Source organism: Onthophagus taurus, chromosome 3 (genome assembly GCF_036711975.1).
Source record: "Onthophagus taurus isolate NC chromosome 3, IU_Otau_3.0, whole genome shotgun sequence".
NCBI lineage: Eukaryota > Metazoa > Arthropoda > Insecta > Coleoptera > Scarabaeidae > Onthophagus > Onthophagus taurus.
The window spans coordinates 25086201-25099767 of record NC_091968.1 but is presented as its reverse complement, the minus strand read 5'-3'; the positions used below and the strand labels follow the sequence as shown (position 1 = coordinate 25099767).

General features: G+C 30.5%; 1 protein-coding gene across 5 annotated transcripts in view; it reads left to right on the top strand.

Annotated features, from left to right (window-relative positions):
• LOC111423536 (1-phosphatidylinositol 4,5-bisphosphate phosphodiesterase epsilon-1-like) overlaps window positions 1–13567 on the top strand; it is a 169523-nt gene that overhangs the window by 58609 nt on the left and 97347 nt on the right. For 2 of the 5 annotated variants that reach the window (XM_071195454.1, XM_071195453.1), the window contains exon 2: window positions 1764–1964. The exons of the other annotated variants lie outside the window; for them this stretch is intronic. The gene's annotated coding sequence lies outside the window, so the exon portion shown is untranslated. The remainder of the gene's footprint in view (window positions 1–1763; window positions 1965–13567) is intronic. 5 annotated transcript variants of the gene reach the window in all.

Here is a 13567-nt window from a genome sequence, read left to right as displayed (position 1 = left end):
AAAAAAAATTCGAGTTAATATCACTCTATTATATTTACCACCTTACATGATTGCTATCTTATGGTTTGTACTCATTATAGTTATCGCTGATGATGGGGTAACCCGAAACTAGTACGACTTTATATAAATAAATGCAAGTTAGAAGTTTTTACATGGTTTTTATATACTCTAATGCCTCGGTCGCAAGCAACCTCAGCTTAGTAAAGACAAAAAAAAGCCGATGTCATTTTATGAAGCCGAAGATGCCCACGGCCGAGTCGCTACAATTGGTACCATATTGAACAATATATACTCTAATGCCTCGGCCGCAAGCGACCTCGGCTTAACTAGAACTGAAACAATTATGTCATATTATTAAGCTGAGGTTGCTTACGGCCAAGGTGCTACAATTAATACCATGTTGGACAATATATACTCTAATGCCTCGGCCGCAAGCGATCTCGGCTTAGTAAAGACAGAAAATACGATGTCATTTTATGAAGCCGAAGATGCCCACGGCCGAGGCGCTATAATTGGTACTATATTAAATAATATATACTCTAATGCATCGGCCGCAAGCGACCTCGGCTTAAGTAGTACTGAAAGCATTATGTCATATTATTAAGCCAAGGTTGCTTCTGGCCAAGGTACTACAATTAATACCACGTTGGACAACATATACTCTAATGCCTCGGCCGCAAGCGACCTCGGTTTAGTAAAGACAGAAAACACGATGTCTTTTATTAAACCGAAGATGCCCACGGCCGAGGCGCTACAATTGGCACCATATTGAACAATATGTACTCTAATGCCTCGGCCGCAAGCGACGTCGGCTTAACTAGAACTGTAAGCATTATGTCATATTATTAAGCCGAGGTTGCTTCTGGCCAAGGTACTACAATTAATACCACGTTGGACAACATATACTCTAATGCCTCGGCCGCAAGCGACCTCGGTTTAGTAAAGACAGAAAACACGATGTCATTTTATTAAACCGAAGATGCCCACGGCCGAGGCGCTACAATTGGCACCATATTGAGCAATATGTACTCTAATGCCTCGGCCGCAAGCGACCTCGGCTTAACTAGAACTGAAAGCATTATGTCATATTATTAAGCCGAAGTTGCTTGCGACCGAGGCGCTACAATTGATACCATTTTAGACAACATATCCTCTCATGCCTCGGTCGCAAGCGACCTCGGTTTAGTTAATACGAAGTCATTTTATTAAGAAGAGGTTACTCACGGACGAAGCGCTATGATTGGTGCCATATTGAACAATATAATATATATTCTATTGCCTCGGCCGCAAGCGACCTCGGCTTAATTAAAGTGCAAAGTAAAATCTTGCTACATTAAACGAAATGAAATCGAGAAGAATGAATTTGAGGTCAGTTTTATTTAAGATTAAAAATCCACATCCGCGATTAAAATAATAATAATAATACGTGTTAAATTTGATGTTGAAATTATGTCGAGAAAGTTTTATGTTTTTGTTAATAAAACAATTTGCAATTTCGGGCACAGCGATGAAATTAACTCTCGAATAACTAAAGTTTTGTTTGCGGTGGGGTCAACAAACCGTTAAACATTCCCCCCATAAAAGTTTCCATCAAAAAAGAAATCCCAGAAAATGAGTTTTTCGTGTTATCTCTCATCGCAAGAAAAGTATTTCGTTTAATTTTTCTTTTTTTTTTGGTTATTTTTAATTTTGTTTCATTTAATTTTGTTGGATTTAACTAAAACGAGTTTACTTTTACGTTTTTATTTTTTTTTTTATATTAGATCTGTCAGTTGAGGAAATATTACTCGAAACGAAAAAGAGATGCAACTTCGAGTAACACTCCGTGGACCACCTGACGCGAACTCCCCCCGTTAAACTTTTAATTGAAAACGACGGTGCTTTATTAAAAAAGTTATATACGAAGTGGACCGACCACAAGAAAGAATACTTTTCGACCAAAACCGATTTAGAAAAGTGGTTTAGTAAGTAGATCTTTTAATCTTTATTTCTTCATTTATAAAAAAAATAAATTCAAAATCGTAAATAACGTTTTGGGGGCATCTTGTCGCGAATTTAAAAGAGCTTTATTTCCCGACGTATATAGTCGGAGGCAATCCGGTGCATAAAGCTCGCGCACTTTTCCACCCCAGTCTTCGCTTCCAGTGGAAGCCGTTCAAACGAAAAATGCGAAAGCTCTACACAATAAAAAAAGAACCTTAACTTTGAGAGTCACTTAAACGGAAGTGGACTGTTGAAGAGTATTGTATCGCGTTTGTAAAACGAGATTTATATTAAATCTATATAGGTTCTTATAGCGTTTTTATAAAAACATATTTTTAACGAAATTTACTTTCGTATCGATTTTGACGTCGATGATATTTTATGAACTCGGCGAGAAATGAGTGTGTATGCAGCTTCAAGGTGTTCATTTTAGATAATACCGTAATTTTCGAGATATTACCGCTTGCAACGTAACCGTTTCCATACAAATTAAGTCGACAAACATAATAAAAGTGGTTATTACGGCCTTTACTGCCACCTTGAGAAGAGAACCCAGCGGGATCGAAAAACCCTTAAAACACTCTTAAACGTCTCTAGTAAGTCGTAATGTGTTCAAGTATCGATATTCGATTCTTCAACATTAAGAATTAAACAGAAAATTATTTGGAATGTTTTTTTATAACTGTAAAATCATAACCAAGTGGATTCGTTGAATAACTATTAAGTTTTACACGTTTCATCAATTTAATAAGTCATTGTTGATTAACAAATAAATGGTATAACTCAACTTGAGCTATTTATTAAAAGAGCGAATAATATCAGTATCAGCTTCAAACCAAAGGCAACTGCTAATTTAAAATTTTCAAAAAACCACGTAAACATCGTTTTTTTAAGTTTCTACAAAAACCATTCATTTTAGATTAGGGATGTAATCACCAAGTCTCTTTATTTTTTAGTTTACAATGCGCTGTTGATGGAAAAACCTGGGGTTGCCATTTAAAAAAAATTACTTTTCGAGATATAGAAATTTAGCACAAACCACCCTGTATATAATTTGATCAATGTTAATAGTAATCAAATATTATCCTGTATAATGTTTGAAAAAAGGTTTCAAAGATTATGTAAAAGACTATAAGTCCTATTTGTGCAAACCCTGAGAATATTTGGCCTGACTTGGATGTAATTTCGAAAAATTATTTTTATTGTGAACTTCAAATACAGACCCTGTATACAGTGTGTCCGTAAAGTAACGGATATAGGCGATAAAATCATTATAAACGGTTTATGGAAAAATCCCTGAAACGGGTTTAAGATTTAAATTTGTTGCAATCTTTTGGTGTAGATTTAAATTTTTTTCCGCCATATTATGTTTAAAATAATTGGTTACCATAGTTACTCATGGCTACTACTATTTTTATCATGTCAATCAAATTTGAAGAAGTTAATCTTTAAAGTAAGTTTTCTCGAAAATTTTCTTATGTAACCAATATTAATATTGACTATACTAGATTCAGAAAAACATCCTCTTTAATATTCCGTAATAAAAATGAGGGATTGCCATTTGAAAAAAATATCGATGACGTCATAACTTGTTTAAAAATACAATCTACACCAAAAAATTGCAAAAAATTTAAATCTTTAGACCCTTTTCAGGGATTTTTCCACAAACCGTTTATAATGATTTTATCGCCTATATCCGTTACTTTACGGACACACTGTATAATCTATTGCCTCGGCCGCAAGCGACCTTGACTTAACTGGAACTGAAAACATTATGTCACATTATTAAACCTTGGTCGCTTGCGACTGAGGCGCTACTTATTAATTAAAGATGACAAAAGATGCAAATGACCTTGGTTTAATGAGGGGTATCTCTTTTTTTGAATCAAATAAAGTCATTTCTTTGGGAATTTTTGCTATTAAATTATGTAGTATTACAATTTAATCTTTTGCATATGTTTTCATGATATATGTAGTTATTAAAAAAAAAATGGTTTATAGAAAATAATGTTTTCATTGTACCTCAACCAAGTTGTTGCGTGGACTGTCTAAATTACAAAATTACAGTCTCCTTACTTTCTGGCGTAGAATAGTTTTGTTTCAAACCAAAGGCAACTAATAATTTAAAATTTTAAAATAATCACGAAAATATCGATTTTTTCAAGTTTCTACAAAAACCATTCATTTTAGATATAGGGATGCAATCACAAAGTCTCCTTATTTTTTAGCTTACAGTGCGCTGTTGATGGAAAAAAGTGATATGATCTCAAATTACGCAATTTGGCACAAATTTCTGACCACCCCTGTATAATGTTTGAAAAAAGGTTTCAAAGATTATGTAAAAGACTATGGGTCCTATTTGTGCAAACCCTGAGAATATTTGGCGATGTAATTTCGAAAAATTATTTTTATTGTGAAGGCAATATAATGAAATACAGACCCTGTATACAGGTGTCCCGTTAAGGGTACGGAACGGCTGTATCTCGACAATGGTAAAGCCTAGAGGTTAGGGAAAAAAATCCTTATAGACAAAGTGGGCAAGAGAAATAGCTGGAAATTATTTAGAAGTTCGTAATTCGACCGCTAGGGGGCGTAACTGCCATTGAGAAATATAAAATTCCCCCTCGAGAATTTCGAGATGCGGTTTTCACTAAAATTTAGCAAATTTTTTGGAAAAGATTTTAGATTCCAGAACTTATCAAAAATTTCTATATCGTAATTTCGACGTCTTGAACTAAATGATAAAATAAAAACTATATGATAAAATTAATAAAATTTCCTGAAAAAAGGTATTAAAGAAAACACTGTCAAATTTGCAAATATAAAATGACATCATATTTTCAAAAAATCGTATCATCTCTATTTTTAATGGTGATGATATGATGCATATGTTAAATTAAAGCTTGGAATTTCTAGTTTATGATATGATATAAAAACTATATGATGATATTAATAATATTTCCTGAAAAAAGGTATTAAAGAAAACACTGTCAAATTTGCAAATATAAAATGTCAAATTTTCAAAAAATCATATCATCTCTATTTTAATGGTAATGATATGATGCATATGTTAAATTAAAGCTTGGAATTTCTAGTTTATGATATGATATAAAAACTATATGATGATATTAATAATATTTCCTGAAAAAAGGTATTAAAGAAAACACTGTCAAATTTGCAAATATAAAATGTCAAATTTTCAAAAAATCATATCATCTCTATTTTTAATGGTAATGATATGATGTATATGTTAAATTAAAGCTTGGAGATTCTTGTTTATGATATGATATAAAAACTATATGATAATATTAATCAAATTTCCTGAAAATAGGTATTAAAGAAAACACTGTCAAATTTGCAAATATAAAATGACATAATATTTTCAAAAAATCGTATCATCTCTATTTTTAATGGTAATGATATGATGTATATGTTAAATTAAAGCTTGGAGATTCTAGTTTATGATATGATATAAAAACTATATGATAATATTAATCAAATTTCCTGAAAATAGGTATTAAAGAAAACAATGTCAAATTTGCAAATATAAAATAATGTCAAATTTTCAAAAAATCATATCATTTCTATTTTTAATGGTAATGATATGATGTATATGTTAAATTAAAGCTTGGAGATTCTAGTTTACTATATGATATAAAAACTATATAATAATATTAATCAAATTTCCTGAAAATAGGTATTAAAGAAAACACTGTCAAATTTACAAATATAAAATGACATCATATTTTCAAAAAATCGTATCATCTCTATTTTTAATGGTAATGATATGATGTATATGTTAAATTAAAGCTTGGAGATTCTAGTTTATGATATGATATAAAAACTATATGATAATATTAATCAAATTTCCTGAAAATAGGTATTAAAGAAAACAATGTCAAATTTGCAAATATAAAATAATGTCAAATTTTCAAAAAATCATATCATTTCTATTTTTAATGGTAATGATATGATGTATATGTTAAATTAAAGCTTGAAGATTCTAGTTTACTATATGATATAAAAACTATATGATAATATTAATCAAATTTCCTAAAAATAGGTATTAAAGAAAACACTGTCAAATTTACAAAAAATATAAAATGACATCATATTTTCAAAAAGTCGTATCATCACTATTTTTAATGGTAATGATATGATGTATATGTTAAATTAAAGCTTGGAGATTCTAGTTTATGATATGATATAAAAACTATAGGATAATATTAATCAAATTTCCTGAAAATAGGTATTAAAGAAAACACTGTCAAATTTGCAAATATAAAATGACATCATATTTTCAAAAAATCGTATCATCTCTATTTTTAATGGTAACGATATGATGTATATGTTAAATTAAAGCTTGTAGATTCTAGTTTATGATATGATATAAAAACTATATGATAATATTAATCAAATTTCCTGAAAATAGGTATTAAAGAAAACACTGTCAAATTTGCAAATATAAAATGACATCATATTTTCAAAAAATCGTATCATCTCTATTTTTAATGGTAACGATATGATGTATATGTTAAATTAAAGCTTGTAGATTCTAGTTTATGATATGATATAAAAACTATATGATAATATTAATCAAATTTCCTGAAAATAGGTATTAAAGAAAACACTGTCAAATTTGCAAATATAAAATGACATCATATTTTCAAAAAATCGTATCATCTCTATTTTTAATGGTAATGATATGATGTATAGGTTAAATTAAAGCTTGGAGATTCTAGTTTATGATATGATATAAAAACTATATGATAATATTAATAATATTTCCTGAAAGGAGGTATTAAAGAAAACACTGTCAAATTTGCAAATATAAAATAGTGTCAAATTTTCAAAGAATCATATCATCTCTATTTTTATTGGTAATGATATGATGCATATGTTAAATTAAAGATGAGAGATTCTAGTTTACTATATAATATAAAAACTATATGATAATATTAATCAAATTTCCTGAAAAAAGGTATTAAAGAAAACACTGTCAAATTTGCAAATATAAAATGACATCATATTTTCAAAAAATCGTATCATCTCTATTTTTAATGGTAATGATATGATGTATATGTTAAATTAAAGCTTGGAGATTCTAGTTTATGATATGATATAAAAACTATATGATAATATTAATCAAATTTCCTGAAAATAGGTATTAAAGAAAACACTGTCAAATTTGCAAATATAAAGTGACATCATATTTTCAAAAAATCGTATCATCTCTATTTTTAATGGTAATGATATCATGTATATGTTAAATTAAAGCTTGGAGATCCTAGTTTATGATATGATATAAAAACTATATGATAATATTATTCAAATTTCCTGAAAATAGGTACTAAAGAAAACACTGTCAAATTTGCAAATATAAAATAATGTCAAATTTTCAAAAAATCATATAATTTCTATTTTTAATGGTAATGATATGATGTATATATTAAATTAAAGCTTGGAGATTCTTGTTTATGATATGATATAAAAACTATATGATAATATTAATCAAAAATTTCTATATGTTGTGTTTCATCGTCGAACAATTACAATTTTGGGATTCAAATTTTTTTGCTGGAATAAGTTTTCCTCTTTTTGTATAGTACTTTTGTCCAGTATTTCGCTTAATTTTGTTTATCTGGTGATTTCATTGTCTCAAAAGTTAAAATCTAAAATCTCTGAATCGGAGACGACACCTAAAGAAGAACATACTGATATATTAAATAGATAATATTGAAAATATAAGTTAAAAATATGTTGTCCGTTATATCCGAAGTCCGTTCTAACGAGGTATTATTATATTATTATATCGAGGTTTCACTGTACTAATAATAATACTAATAGGTCAAAGTTAACACAGTTATTAATATATCCATACAATGTAAAAGAGATAATATTTAAAGTTATGTAAATAGTACAAGGTTTTTAAGATTATTATAAATAATAAAGAAAAACACCAATTGACATCTCAAATTAAACCTAAAAGACCCAGTTTTCGTATTATATTCGAGTCCAATTTCGAAACGTTCGTTTTTGATACCGAAACTGCATCGATCCCTAAATATAGAACCCCAGTTAGTATAAACATGCGTTTCAGTTTACACGCCGTTTTGCCGAATCGATAAAACTTTTCAAAATAATAAAAAAAAATTCGAATACTAAAAATTGCAATAATATCCCGTTTACTTTTTCGGTACCGATTTCATTGTTGCGATCAAGTTATTTCCGATTCGCGTTTAAACCGAGAACGAGTTTAACGCCCTTTTGCGTCTGCTAGGAACGTTTTCATCGCCTTCGTCTGCCCGTCGCGATTAGAATTACCGTTCGATAAGCAAATATTTTAATCATACCTGGGTTTTAACATTAAACAGAAAGCGTTCAAACTCATTTTAAGGATGAGTAATGAAGCTTGTAAGTTCTCTTTTTGAATCTAACGAATGTTTATTTTTTTATTTTTATTTTAACCGTAAATTCTTGAGGTGGGAGATACGAAGCGTAACTTTGCCGCTTAGGTTTCGATAAGGGAGACATTTTCTGGTCGCATTTACCACTTTTCCGATAATCCGAGTCTTCGAGATAAGAAATAAGGGAAAAAAATGCAGGTTTTTAAATGTTTGCGATTTTGTACTTTAATAAAACGTTTCTTTTTGGATCAATTATTTTTATTTATGTTTATTTGAAAAACATTCTCTCCTACTTTAAGTTATCATCAACCGAGCGGAAATGGAGCTCTGGTTCTTTTACAAGAAACTTAGCGAGCAGCAACGTAATTAAAGAAACGTCAAGAATGCTCGCTCTAGTTTTACTCTACAGTTTGAGCCCCAGAGGCTTAGATGCCTTTCTACGGGGTGCTTTTGTTTAGCCCCTTTTTCATCGCAGATTCCTCGCTCTATCTCTATCCCTTATATTTTTACTTTTTTTTTTATTTAAAAAATCCTAAAATATTTCAAAACATCAAATAATTAAATAAAATAAATCACATTTTCTGTAATTTGATTTATGAGTGCATCAAAGGGAAAAGTGGGATGATATGTAACAGGGTTGTTCGGCCTGATTTAAAATAATTAGGTCGCAACGTTGAACTAACACCGTGCAACAAGGGAAATATGTTTCATCGGTAACATAGTTATGGCCCCCCAACTAATGTTGAAATAACACGGAGGCTTTCAGGCAGGCGTAACTACGCTTTCAGGTAGGAAACGTAGATAATTCCATTATTAAAGTATTTTAGAAACAATTTTATTAGTTACCTTGAAAATTAGTAAGAAGTAAACTATTCCTTTCGATTAAGTTTTTTAGATGATAAATAAATAGATAAAAACGGAAAAATATTTTGTCCTTTTGATGGTGGGTCATAAATCATCCGGAAGTTTTTCGATGTGCTGACAATTACATCACATAGCTGGAAATGTCTGGAAAAAATAACACCCACATTCGAACTGGAACCGACCCAAGCGCGTTACTATGATAGATGACGAACTCGAAATAGGCACTTTAACTTTTTCGTTTTTAACCCACGAGTAACTTTTGATTAGTCACATCATTGGGAAAAAATTTCGTTTCAAACCATTTACGATAGACTAAAAAATTTGAAACATACACAAATTTACAATACACTCTGTATATTACGCTTCGCAAATTAGTACAGGGTTATGATGTAAAAAAAACGTCTAACTTCGTTTTATCCAAATAAATTATTTTTAATATGTTATACAGGGTGTCCCGTTAAGCGTACGGAGCGGCTGTATCTCTAGAACGGTAAGGCCAAGAGGTTTGGGAAAAAAATCCTTATAACCAAAGTGTACAAGAGAAATAGCTGGAAATTATTTTGAAGTTCGTAATTCGACCGCTAGGAGGCGTAACTGCCATTGAGAAATATAAAGTTCCCGCTATCTCAGAAACTTAGGCGATGAGCTATAACTTTGACAACATCATTTAATAGCTTGGATAATACCGCATCGCTTTTGTTTTGCGATATTTCTCATATCTGTCATAATAAGGGAGGGGGAGGCCAATGCGTTTTCATATGTTTACATTTTAATATCTCCTAGACCATTCAACCGATTTGAAGGTTTTCGGTGTTGTTTGAAAGAGCATTTTATGCTCTTTTTAAAGATATTTCAGTAAGACCGTCTGCTTTAAAACAAATGAGCTAGAGGACGTTATCTGCAGCGATTACATATTTTTGTGATTTTCCCAAACCTTTAGGCCTTACCGTTGTTGAGATACAGCCGCTCCGTACGCTTAACGGGACACCTGTATATTGATGAACACAATACTGAAAAGCACGTACTTTAATGCCTCACTACTATAACAAAGGTGAGGCAAAGGAAATGTTTTGCAATATATAGCAACCTAGATTAATACTAATTAACATTATCTAGCATTGCCACCAGAACTAACACTTAACCTAAAGCTAGAAACATTCGGGATTAGCCGTCTAAAGAGACGCACGGCTAAACCCGAATGTTTCTAGCTCTAGGCTTAGTGTTAGTTCTACGGTTAGTTCAAAAAAATATACTACAATCTAACGTTGAATAACAGTTAAATCTAGAACTAACACTAGACCTAGAACCCGAATCTTTTTAGTTGTAGGTCTAGTGTTAGTACTAATTTTAATTCGATAGAAATATATACCAACCTAGAACTATTAACACTAACTAGCACTATCTAGCACTGCCACTAGAACTAACGCTAGACCCAAAACTAGAATCATTCGGGTTTAGACGTCTTTACAGACCTGCGGCTAAACCCGAATATTTCTAGTTCCAGGTCTAGTGTTAGTTCTAGTGGCAGTACTAGATAGCGCTAGGTTGTATACTCTTATAAACTAAAACATATAAATATTTCTAGTTCACGGTCTAGTGTTAGTTCTAGTTTTACACTAGTATTGTTACTAGGTAAAACTAACACTATACCTAGAACTTATTTGGGTTTAGCCGCATGTCTCTAAAGACGGCGATTTCAAATGAGACAATATAATTTTTTTAAACGCAACTAGTTTAAAACGCCCTTCACACGATCAATATTATTATATAGTCAATATCTGAGTACAACGTACTATGTCATTGATGTGTCAAATTTGACGTTTCGTCTTATAATATGGTTTGTTAATAAGAGATGGCGCGTAAGTCTTTTTAATTAAAAAAGATAGATTTTATATTTATGTAATTTTTGTATTCATATACAGGGTGTTTCGGTGACTCGGGGAACGAATGTAACCTAGTATACTAGAGTGAAAATGATGACGATTCATGTAAAAAAAAATTAGTAAATGTCCTCAAATTGCAAAGATACAGGCCATCAAAGTTATGAAATTTTAACACATTTTTCTAAATATCTTAAACACTATTTATGGTAAAGCGTTGAAATTTGGTACAGTGTAAACTAATATCACGTAAAATCATTAGACAATTTTTGAGTTGGATCGGTACGCGGGAACAGTGTTATACAGGCTGTTCCTAAACTTTGTTTGCTCAGAACTTTTTTATTCTATCATAACCCTACATTTATTTTCGCAGTTTCTAATAGTAAATTTAGTTTAGAATCTTTTATCACTCTTAAAGAATATTGATAAAAACCACCGTTTTCGTATTAAATGCAAAAATGTTATGCTCCGAATTCAATAACACTAACGTTTTTTTTCTATAATACTTGTCAATGTACATTTTTTAGGGTTTCTGTTGGTATTATCTAGGACCCTTATAAAATTTATGTTGTTTTCCTGATTTTTAGTAACTAAATAGTTGAGGTTAAAATACTAATAGATCTTTAGATATACGATTTTAACGAAGTACATATTTATTGTAAAAACGTGCTACAAAGTAATTAAATAGAACAAAACACCTTTTCTAGGCAAATAAACACCCCACAACATTTTTTATGTACCTTTTCTTTTTGAATAACGAAAGTTCAAACGTCCGTGTGACATATTTATTTCAAAACATGATAAAACAAAACTCCCTGTTAATTTCGCCAACTTTAGAACAATTTGGCAGGTATTATAGAAAAAAAATAAGCTATATCAACTTACAAAATTGTTTGCCACGAAAGTGAAAAGAAAAAAGTTAGGTTATATTTCAATCAAAGTTTTCCTGATTAATTTGAAGAATAAATATCTTTCCTGGAACCTAAAATGCCCTTAAATGAATAACTTGCGTATTCAAACACGTACTTTGATGGATTTTTTTGTTCAATCACACTTATTTTTTGGTAAACTTAAAGATTTTTAGGAAGAATGCATCTGGTGAATTGTCAAATGTCAAAAATATGATTGAGTATGGATGGTTACCGCTAGATGGTGTGAGCAACTGATTAAAAAAGATTATTATTATTAAAAAAAATTAAAACCTCATTACAAAAATTTTACGTAATAGGAAAGGTTTGGCCAGAAATATTTATGATATGAAAGATAAATTACCAAAAGATAGTATAATTATTATAATAAAAAAATATATTTAAAATTGACAGGATAAAAAGTGAGGTTATATTTTCTTTACTACTTAGAAATTTGGGGAGAAAAATTTTTTTATGGGACCTAAAATCACTTTATATAAATAATTTCCGTGTTTAAAAACGTACCTTGATAGATTTTCTGGTTGAATTACACTTATTTTTTGTAAAATTGAACAATTTTATTATCTGGTGAATTTTGAAATGTCAAAAATGCGATTTAGTATACATGGTTACCGCTAGATAGGGTGAGTAACTGCTTAAAAAAATTTTATTATTAAATAATAAAATTAATAAAACTCTATTAAATTTGATGTCCCATCTTCTTGGGATATGTTTCTTGACAATCTACAATGAAAAATACGAATCTGTTTTATAGTCTCAGATTTAAATATTTAATCTGTTAGAGTATCTATGGCTAACTTTTTTAAATATTCTTTTTTAAGATAACGTGTGAGAGGAAGTTCCAAATAGAACAACATGTGAAAAGTGCAAAATATATGCAAAAATATGATAGAAATAGATTGATAACAACTATAAGAAAGGTATATTTTTGCATATTTCCACATATTGCTGCATATTTTTTGCATACTTCGAATAAAAAGCTTGCATATTTATGTGCATATTTCCTATAATTTGACTGCATAAAAATCCGAGCTCTAGTAATAACTATATCCAGAATGTCCAATACCATCTGTAACCATACTGTATGAAAAGAAAAGCAAGTTGGTAGATGAAAGGATTTCATTAATAGTATTCTGCTTAGTTTTGTTACTAACCACCACAGGAGGATCCGCAAAATTCTCCGCCAGAGCAGCAGCATCAAGAGTGAGTTGATCTGTGGGAGACTCTATAACACCAAGTGATCGCATTGTTTTCCAAAATGTCTTATGAGTTGCTCCAGTCAACCTCTGACAGTAGTGCAATCTTTTAGCGTTTTTGCATTGATGATTACAACTGTTGCACAGCACATGAAGAAGGTCTACGTTACTTAGTACGATTGCGCTCCCACATGAGAGACCTAATCACATCATTTAGCTCATTTAGCCAAGGAGCATGCCTGTCATAGAGGTCAAGAACCTTGGAATTTTCTAGTTGAATTACATCTATTTTTTGTTAGCGCTGAATA